Source organism: Lonchura striata, chromosome 3 (assembly GCF_046129695.1).
Source record: "Lonchura striata isolate bLonStr1 chromosome 3, bLonStr1.mat, whole genome shotgun sequence".
In the NCBI taxonomy this organism is placed as follows: Eukaryota; Metazoa; Chordata; class Aves; order Passeriformes; family Estrildidae; genus Lonchura; species Lonchura striata.
In genome coordinates this window covers 71,437,650-71,448,579 of record NC_134605.1, presented here as the reverse complement: position 1 = coordinate 71,448,579, position 10,930 = coordinate 71,437,650, and the positions used below count along the sequence as shown (strand labels likewise).

General features: G+C 44.9%; 1 long non-coding RNA gene across 1 annotated transcript; it reads left to right on the top strand.

Moving 5' to 3' along the window:
• The first annotated feature begins 331 nt into the window (after positions 1-331).
• LOC116183422 (uncharacterized) lies at positions 332-10,701 on the top strand. Its single transcript, XR_004148054.1, has 2 exons — positions 332-438; positions 10,442-10,701. It is a non-coding gene; the product is annotated as an uncharacterized LOC116183422 (long non-coding RNA).
• The last annotated feature ends 229 nt before the right edge of the window (positions 10,702-10,930 follow it).

Below are 10,930 nucleotides of genomic sequence, written 5' to 3'. Positions count from 1 at the left end.
GGCTCCGGCGGAGCCGTCGGGGGGCTCCCGGGGGCGCGGCCGGCCCCGCCCCGCCCGCCGGCTCCCGCTGCCCTGGAGCGCCCCCGCGCGCAGCCGCCGGTGCCGCCCGCCCGCCCGCGGGGAGGGCGGCGGGGCAGGTGCGCGGCGGCTGCGGCGGCGTGAGCCAGCGCCGGGGCCGTGTCCGCCCGCCGCCGCCGCCCCTCCTCGCTGGCTGCTGCTGCCGCCGCCTTCCCGCCGGGAGCACCGGTTCCCTCTGCGCCGCAGCTCGCTTTCTCCTCCTCCTCCTCCGTTCCGTCCTCCCAGTGGCTCGGGAAGGCAAAGCCCCCCGGCCGGAGGCGCCCGTCGGTGGGTGCGCGCCCCCAGCCCCCGCGCTCGCCTCGCCACCGCGGCAGCCGCCGGCACAGCCCCGCTCAGCCCGGCCACCATGGCGTGCGGGAGGTAAGCGAGCTCCCTTCACCTCTCCCTTCGCGGGTCTCGCCCTCCTGCCGGCGCCGCACCCGCCGGGGCGCTGGTGGGCGGCCGCGGGGAGGGGACGGCCGGCGGGTTTCCTCCAGTGCCGGCGGAAAAGTTGCGCTGGGCGGAGGCGGAGCGGCGCCGCATTGTTGTGTGTGCGGGCGCGGGTGCTCCCTGCGGGCGGCGGCGGGGCGGGTGTACTTCCGGGTTCGCACCTTTCTCCCTTCGCCACCGCCGCCGCGCCCCCTCCTCCGCCGGCCGCCGCTGCCCCCGAGCCCGCCCGCTCCGGCCCCGGCTGTCCGCGCCCGAGCCGCGGGCACGGGAGAGGGGGCGCCGGGCCGCGCCGCCCGTCAAACGCGAACGACGACGGCAGCCGCGGTAGAGGAAAGGGTGAAGGGACGAAGCCGCGCCGAGCGGGGCGCTGGGCGCAGCGCCCCGCCGAGAGCCGGTAGCGGCCGGGGCCGAGGGACCGGCCGCGGGGACGGTGCGACAGCCCGACGCCAGGGGGCGGCCCGCGCCCCGCCGACAGCCGCCGCCGGATGGCGGTGACCGCCCGGCGAGCGGCCGCGGCCGGGAGGAACGGGCAGGGACCGGCGTGGGGCGCCCGCGGCCCGGCGGAAGGGAAGGCCAGGGGAGGAGAGCGGACTGGCGGCGGGACGGGACCCGCCGGGCGACGCGTCCGCAGCGAGGCGGCTGGGGAGCGAAGGATGTGGCGGAGGCGGCGCTCCCCGAAGGGTGCGGGGCTCGGCCGCCCTGCGGTAACCACCGGCGGGGCGGGCTGCGGCCGCGTGTCACGCGCGGCGCCGTGTGCGCGGTGCGGGGGGTTTAACGCGAGTGGCGGCGGGGCCGCCATCTTGGATAGCTCCCGCCGCGGCGCGGGGTCGCGGCCGGGCGCTGCCCGCCCCCGGCGGGGCTGCGGGCACGGCGCCGGGGCCCGGCGCGTCCCTGCCGGCGAGGGGCGGCGGGCTCTCCAGGGCACTGTGACACGCGTCCCTGCCGGCGAGGGGCGGCGGGCTCTCCAGGCCACTGTGACACGCGTCCCTGCCGGCGAGGGGCGGCGGGCTCTCCAGGCCACTGTGACACGCGTCCCTGCCGGCGAGGGGCGGCGGGCTCTCCAGGGCACTGTGGCACGCGTCCCTGCCGGCTCCGCGGGCGGCTCTGGGGTGCCCGCCAGGCACGGACGGTGCGGGACGCGCTCCGGGAGAGAGCAAATAAAGTGCCGAAATGTCTCCAACACGCCTTGCTCCTCCCTGTCCGGTTGCGCGGCCGCTGCCTCCGCGGTGAGGGTACGGCCGTGGTACCTCTGGGCTCCGCGGGCAGCGACCGCGTCTGAGCGCCGGCAGTTCCACTCGGCTGTTGTGTCGTTGTAGTACACCATACCGCGGGTCAGATAACCAGCTATCGAGGGAGAACGTTCATCTAAAAATAAGTAAACAGCAGCAATGCACGCATTTTGTCCAAGCTATAATAAAATATGCAATTGGCGTGGCGTATCTAAATAAATTTGAAAAGTCCAAGTTAATTTTAATTTTTTAAATTTTTTTAGCTTTAATGTGAGGGAATTACCCATTTTAATCTGATAAACATATTACCTAAAGAGATTTGATTCATTTACTTGTTTTTCTCTTACCAGTCATTAGCTTGTTAGTGATGGTGAGTAAGTGATGCACGATGATCTTGCAGTGATGGGACAAAACAGTAGTGCATGCTACACCGATTTGTTTACAGACTTGACTCCTTTTCCTTATGGAACTGGTCTTGCTGTTCTTTTGAAATAGGCCGTTCACAGGGCTGTGGTTTTTTCCCCACCTGTTTTGGAATTTCGCATCTTGAATAAAAGTTGAAAGTATGGAGAAGTGTCCTGTCATGGACAAGTCATCAGACACTAAGAAAATAGTTACAGCTAAATTTGGTCATAGTTAATTTAAATGTAGTTGTGTATACTTTTAGTGATACCTGGATATAACATTGTACTGAAGTGCAATGGTGCATGTTTACTCTTTGATTGATACTTGTATGCTTGGCATTTATTTTCTAAAACACAGTACTGAAAAAAAAAACAAAAACTCTTAAAAGCTTCAGAGAAGATAATACTAACAAACTTGTTTGAAAATTTATTTGTAATATATGCTGCTTAATTCTTCAAAGGATGATTATTTGTTTTTCCCTTTAGTATAAGAGTAGTATGAATCAATGTTGAATTAAATTATGACCTAAATTATTAATACACCAGGAAGTCAACTTTCCTTTGCTGTAGTCAAATGAATCATGTATGTAATGGCAAAGGTAGTGATTATACCTGATGTTCGTCCTGTGTAGTAGTTACAGAAATGCAGCTGTACTAAAAACTCTGCCTGTGTGTGTAGATCAAAAGTAATTGCCTTCTACTCCAATCATTTTAAAATACATTCTGTAAAGGACATGTGCTGCTGTCTCACTTTTATCAAAACTTTTTTTTTAAATTTTAATTAATCTGAAAATTTATTAGCTGGTGTGTACTGAGAATTTCATGAGAGGGATGACAATGATGCATAAATGAAGAAGGAAACCCCACATGCTCTCCCTCCTAGGCCTGAACAGCTGCAGTGTAGGCCATTTGCAGGATGCAGTGGTACGGTCACACGCAGTGTTTCATATGGCATCGCCGAGCGCAGAAGTGAATTTTGAAGCCTAAGCGGTTAAGCCATTTGTTCCTCCTGTTTTGGTGCTTTGCAACCCCGTGGCGGCGTTTTGTTTGAGCGGCAGCCGAAGCCCCGGCGCGACCCTCGGGCGGGGAGGCGAGGGAGGCACCGCGCGTCGCTGCGAGCAGGGCGCTGGGCCGGGAGGCGGCTTCCAAGGGAGCCGCTTTCCCTGGGCGGCGAGCCGCGCGTCCCCCGCGGCCGGCGGAGCGCGGCGGGGCGGGCGGCGCGGTGACCCGCGGGCCGCGCCGAGGGCCGGCGGCGGGCGCGGCCCCTCCTCCGTGGGCGCGGCGCTGTCCGCGGTGCTGAACCCGCGGCCATGTTACTGCCGGGGCCAGCTGCCCCCGCGGTTCTCGGCCGCTGCCCGCGCCGCTCTCGGCCGCTGCCCCCCGCGGCTCTGGGGCGCTGCCCCCCGCGGCTCTGGGGCGCTGCCCCCGCGGTTCTCGGGCGCTGTCCCCGCGGCTCTGGGGCGCTGCCCCCCGCGGCTCTGGGCCGCTGCCCCCGCGGTTCTCGGGCGCTGCCCCCGCGGCTCTGGGGCGCTGCCCCCCGCGGCTCTGGGCCGCTGCCCCCGCGGCTCTGGGCCGCTGCCCCCCGCCGCTCTCGGCCGCTGCCCCCGCGGCTCTGGGGCGCTGCCCCCCGCGGCTCTGGGGCGCTGCCCGCGCCGCTCTCGGGAGCGCTCGCACCCGCGGCCTGTGTGTAAGGCACTGTATCGCGCCCGTGTCGGATGCTGACAGCAAAATCAATGGCAAATATTACAGCGCTTTCTGCTTTGGAACACGACTCTCCCAGCAACGCAGATTGTTTTGTAGCCAACTTGGGAAGCTTAACGTTACTTACGTGAAATGGAAATGAAACCAGCAACTAGACAAGAACTTCATATTTGCTGTTTTTAACCACAGGTTCAGTTTATAAAAGGACGTTCTGAAAGTGAATATCAAAAGAGCATGTCATCAGTGGGAATGAAATAACCACTCATGGCACAAAGAAGGTTCAGGAAAAAACAGGTATCCATTAGAAGCAAGGCAAACACAGGCATAAGGTTTTCTCCTTTTTTCCTCTAAAAAAGACAAATTTAGAAAGGTGTGCTGTCTAGCAGATCCTTTCTTCAAAATTTACTTTAATGTGCTGCAACATCTCTACTACATGAAAAAGAATTAAAAGCTTTTTTTCATCTCAGAGACAAGCATTCATTTTCTGTAATTGCACACTGGATGTTTCAAATACAGTTGCACAATAAAAAGCAAATATGCTCCTCTGGTGTGATGTGTAGAGGCTGACAAAGAAAAAAAGACAAAACCATCATAGTGTGTTTCATATGGGAAGATAACACTTAAAAATTTACATTCTAAAAATGTAAATTCTTCTAAAAATAGAATTAATTGATATGCAGAATGAATTGACCTTCAAATTAAAGGTCAGAGGTGACAAACCAGGACAAAGGTCATGCAGCTCATTTTCAAGCAGTCAGTTTCTAGTTTTTTCATAGTTGAACAAAAGCTTAATTATACAGAAGAGTAAGGACTGTAATATTTAACTAGTGAATTCTAACAGAGCTAGAAGTAGTTTTAGACAATTCCCTATTTTCTTGAATGTAGTTCTATTAGGGAATTAGTTGTGCTGTTACTGATGTAAAAATGCATCTGTCTTAAAATATTTAAATGCATTTCTTAAGTTAACATGTGATAATCCACCATCTGTACTTAATATTCCTACTTCAGATATGAGAGTGTTGTGTAGCCATTTTCTGATTTTTCAATGATTTTAGCAAAAAAAAAAATGCTGCTTGTGCTATTGTTTCAATGTTAGATTGCAGGTCCATTCATTATGGCATTCATGCATATAATTATCATTTCTAGCTAACCACTTCCCCATAATCCTACTTCCAGTCTGCAGCATTCTGTATGTCCATATGCAGTAATTAGAGAGACCTAATACCTGACTCTTTAACTAGTATGTGTATGTGATTATTACTTTATTATATGGACTAAGATTCTTTTTCTAACAATTTGAACGTTCAGTGTTTATATCAGTAATATCACATTTAGACTAAACCAAGCTTTCATAAATATTTTGAAGGTATTTAACAAATATTCTATAGGCTGACCATATGCAGTAATGAAACACCTAAGGATAATTACAAGAAATTCAACTGTTAAAATTTGTACCCTTGCTCACTAAGAATTTTGTATCAGTTATTAGGTTTTTGCTTTCTTTTCAGATACTGTATGTCCTGTACCTACTTCAAATACTGATGTGTACATTGTTTTTAAAGTTTTCATATTTTCTTTTAGAGATTGTGAATTTTAGTTGTATATCACTGATGTTCTTGTTTTTGTTGTTTTTTTTTTCTGGTTTGAATTAATAACCTATCTCCACTAAAGTTTATAAAAAGTGACCATTGCATTACTTTATCTGTTCAGCTGTTTTAAACAATAGCTCAGTCAGAAGCCATTGACATAAAGGACTGTTGTCCACTCCAGTTGAAATTGGAAGGATATGCCTTGAACTATCCACTCTTCTAGGAAAGTGAATATTGGTGTTTAAAATACAGACACTCATCTGCTCTTTAACTTCTACAATGTTTGATTATATCCATAGCAGTGCTTGATGAGCATATTGCAAAATACAAATTATTATAAAATCCATCATTAGTAGTGCTCTCAAGTAATAATTTAAAAACCCAGTAAAAATGAAGAAAGGAGATTCTGTGGTTTGTAGTTAAATAGAATATGCAAATAAGACAGAAGTTCTGTGCAAAGGAAAAGATATGTGAAGATGTGTGAATTCCATCAAAACAAGTGTTGATGTAAAACATCTCAGGAGATCTGAACAAACCATAATACAATTTTTATAAAAGTAAATAAAAATTATTCAATTTTTAAAATAAAACTTGTAGTGCCATCACTTTTGATGGGATGATGTTAAAATCCTACTTGGCTGCAGTATTTTTATAACCCAAGTGAAAGTTGTAAGTTGTACAAATACTGAATTCAGCTTGTCATAATATTCGTTCTTAATTTGTCCTTTAGCAGGTTTTTTTTTTTCAGTACTTCATTTGGCATTGTTTTGTTTGCAAATAGTTATCAAGTGGGGGAATAATAACTTGCTCTCTATATGTAATAAATCAGTGATCAAACTCTGAAAAATGTTACATACCTATGATTTGAGAATCAGGGCTTTTAAAGTTCTTTTCCTTACAAAGTACTGACATGTAGTAATTTAAGAAGTACAAAGAAAAATCATCCGCAAACGTGTAATAAGATCACAAAGTAGTTTTCTCATTGTTTCATTTGCTGTATAGCAAATCAGTGTGTAGCAATTTCAAATGTTCTTGATAACATTCAACTGGGAACAAAATAAATATGTAGGAAGTAGAACAGCAGTTATCCATTTTTACATAGTGTGTTTAAAAAATTCATGTTTGGATCACAAAATATTGTTTGAAACATACCTGCTTTACATTGCTTTTTAATTCAATAATTATGATCATTGTTTAGTATATGTATATTCAAATGCAGACCATAAGAAATTGCAGATTTTACTAAATCAAATACACTAAATATGAGAATTGTATATAAGTAATTGCAATCCCTTAAACAAAAATAACCTTTTTCAGCATATTCCATTGTTAAGTATTATTTATGTTTTAAGCTAAATAAATGCTAAATAGTTTTTGTTGCTAAAATAATTGTCAGTACAGTAGTAGCATTTAATTTTGAGGAGAAACTCTGATCCTAGAGTTGTCAGGCTTTCATTGGCTCCCATTCTGATATTGTGTGGAGTTCATTACCTTTTTTATTGCCCAGAAGAATCAGATTCCTAACAATGGTGGAAGCACATTTTTCTTTTCTTTGTTCTAGTTCTCACTGTAGTCAAATTACATTCTTACACATAATTAAAAGGTGTGTAACTGGATGTTGGTTTCTTAATTTCCTAAAAACTAAGATATGCTTAGCCTCTTTTATATCAGAAAAAAAGCATATTTGGGCTATTGCCTAGCTGTGTTATTTACTTGAAGCTGTAGTTACTCTCCTTCAGATCAGTGACAAAAGTGAGTGAAATTAGCAAAGAAAGCTTAAGTTTTCAGATGGTGGTAATTCAATTAATTTTCTTAAATCAGCGTTGTGAAAATATTTTAAAATATCTCGCACATACTTGCTTTCATCTTCACATGCTAGAAAAATACTGTAATGGTGTATAAACAGAAGCATGGAAGAAAAGCAAAGAAAAATATGGCTAAGCAAAGAATAAAATTGTGAGAGCTTTCAACTTTATCCACCCTGTGATTACATAAGGACATTAACACTTGAGTGTACCTTTTCAGGAAATGTTAATTTTTCTTATATATGTGTTTCAAAGTAACTATATTGAACTGAATGAAATGAAAAGGGCAAACAAAATAGAACAGTAAGTAAGGTTAATTTTTACTGACTGGTTCAAATGACAGCAAAGTTTGTTACTATATCTAACTGGAGTGTGTATATGGATACATTTTAAAAGCTCATGTTTTATGCTCTTACTAAGCTTGGGTTCTGTCCACAGAGTTTTAAAATTTTGTATACTTTGCAGCATTCATCCATTTAAGTCTTCACTCCTGATGAGTTAACTGAAAGAAGATCCTTTCAATACTGGAATATTTTCCTTGTTTGTTACAAAATAAAGGATTGGTGGGTTTTGTTTTCTAGTTCTTCTACTCTCTAATCATACTTACAGTACCCAGCATTCTTTAAAAAAATATTGCTGGCTTTACTTTGGAAGAAGTACTTTGGCTACCACTGTGAAAGAAACAGTTTTAACATATTAATTTTTCTTTTCAATTTACTTTTGGAGGAAAGTGTATGTCTTACTTAAGTGGAGTAACTATTTATGTCTGCTTTACTTTCTTCCAAACAATGTTTCTAAATCCTTTGGCAGCAAACCTGCTTAAGGTAATGAATTCAAAACAATCCATATTTCAGAGAATTCATTTTAAATAGATATAAACTTGCTATTATTTTTTACCGATTGATAAGTTGTCAAAAATAGATTATATGAGCTGTAAAGTCAGTTGAATTACAGAATGTGCTACTAGTTAAGGGAAAGTGGATTACGTTTGTTGGGTGTCTGTCAGCGTGCCTTTAACTGATACTGCGCTTTTCATTGTATTTCCTATTTTCATTGTATTTAATTTCCAGAAATAATTCCATATGGTGTTCTCTTGCATTAATTTTCATGCTCACTGTTGCAGTATCCTTCCACATGCTATGAATGCCTCATTAAAATAAGGATTGCTTTCAAAGGTAGTGACTTTTTCTCTGAAAACATCATACTGTCTAGTACACAATTCCTTAGCAGCATTTACTTACTTACTTGGAGTTACGAAGTTCATGTAAATACCAAGATAGTTTCAGAAGTAAAATGCCAAAGTAATTATTTGGTTTGTACAGGCATAAGCAGGTACAGGAGAGTTCACCATGAGCCACTCCAGAGCCCAAACCTGCTTCCATTTAAATCAGTTACTGATTTTGATTCTTATGCCAAGCTTTAAGTATTGTATCAGGAAGCTTTTTGTAGTAACTGTAAAAGAAATAGATATCCATTTTTCTGCTTAATGATCTATTATGTGACCCTCTAGAATATCTAATGCTTAAAAATGTGTTACAAAATGACAATACTGGAAACAAGAATAACTTGTCCTGTTTTCTGCTACAGTTTTTAAGAACTGTACTTTGCTCCTTTGAATCCAAACACCACTCCCGCAAATACTCATTTTTAATCCCCTCATAAACTGAAGCAGGCTATGTTCTAAAGCCAAGAATGGATCCTTTACTCTATGCTTGCATATTTCATTATGTTGCATAAATAATGCAAGTAAATCTGAAAGACACAAAAGCCACATAGCCACAGGTTGGCAGAACAAAGAAGCAGATACAAGAGATTGGGCTTCAGTGCTTGAAGGTGTAAAAGCAGAGTTAGGTTTAATACTAGACAAAAGCCTACACAATTCCACTGGAAAAGTTAGTTACTACAAAAGAAGAGGAGCTGAATCAGCTTGCTAGTTGTTGCACTGAAAATAAAGATTGTACCATCCTTTTTTCCAATTTCTGGTGTTGGAAAGGATTCGGGATATTTGACTGTAAGGGAAAAGAAGTTAGAGAAAGTTGGTTCTCATTTGTCTTTGTTCTTTCTTCTGACTTTGCTCACTCCTAGAAGGATATACAATTTTATTTTTTGGTTTTTAGTAAGAGAGCAGGATAGCTGTCCAGATGTTCTCTTAAACTGGAAAAAAAAAAAAAAATAGACAAAATTCAGATTTCTCTAATACAGAAGAGAATTGGGATTATATCTAAACAGGTTGATACTGCAATTCTTTGTTTCTTTTTGCATGGGTTTTAGTTAAGATAGTTTATTCAAAAAGACAGTAGAGGGTGACAGGAGGACATGCTTGTGGCAGGTGTGTTTGTGCATGCTTCTATGTATTAATCCTTCATTTGATAAGCAAACGGGACAGCCTAAGTAACAAGTATAGTCCAAAACAAAGGTATTTTTGTTAATGCTTCATGCCATCTGCAGCGTTTTTTTTCTGTGTAATGTTTTTGTTGACATGATACAAAATAAGCATGGCCTTTTTCAACTAAAGCAAAAGTGCACCTTTTTGAAATTTCAGTCAAGTCACATATCTGTATTTGTATGACTGATTTTGTTTAGATTGAGTCCTAGAATTTAATATTATTACATTCTGTGCTCTACAGTTTTATAAGTCTAAGTATTTTAAAATGCTAAAAGCATTTTTCTGTTGATACTCATAAGTTGGCATTGAGTTACTATTTCGACCATGAAAACATCCAGGAGAATTATTTTTATTGGCTTTTCTTAAATCATATGCAAGGTATGACTTGATTGTTTAATATGTAAAATTTAAGCATAGTAAAGACAACTCACTAGTTCTTGGGTTACCTACTGCAATTAAATATTGATAAAGGAAAATAACACCTTCCAATATTCTGCAAATCTGTGTCTTTTCCCTGTAGCTTTCATAAGAGACAAATGAAAGAAGCAATGCTTTTAATGGTGCTGGGGGCCGGGGGGGGGGGGGGGAGGACGGGGACGGCGGGGAAGCAGCACTTGATTTTCTTCCTTACACCTTGGTTATCTCACTGTGATTCTGATGAGCTAGGTAAGTCTCAAACAGTAGGTTTACAGGTCACTTCATAGAGTCGATGCCCTGGCATTTTTGGCCTCCTAATGACCTGTTAAACTGGAGATGAGGTAATTAAATACTGTAGACTGGGACAGTGTATGCAGTACTGACTCCAGCTCTCTGATTTTAGGTTCCTCAGAAGACGATGAGGTCACTGAAGAAGGTCTCCTCAGGCTCAGGTCAGTCTTCTCTCCAGCGTCTTACGTGGCTGACTGTGTATCCGTAAAACTGAGGTACTTCAGCACTTCTGTCCCGCTGACTCTCATGAACATAATCATTGGGTGGGATGAGGAAGAATCGCTAATTTTGTGCACAGGCTTCAGAGTTCTTGTTGGATGCAGTTTTGAGTGTTCTGCTTCTGTAAGAGAAATAAACAATTACATAAGGAAAGTTTATTTACAGTAACCCTCTGTCACATACCTGTCGCAAATGGTGGAAACCCATGGGTTTGTATGAGCGCGGCGGGACCACCACCCCGGCAGACGCGCCGGTGGCCGCACACACCCCAATCGCTGACTGAAATTTTAACTCGTGGAGTTATTTCCGTGCCGCTGTCACATCACACTACCGCCACGCACCTCCTCCGACCGCGACGCCTCGGCAGTGCCGTCTGCCCAGC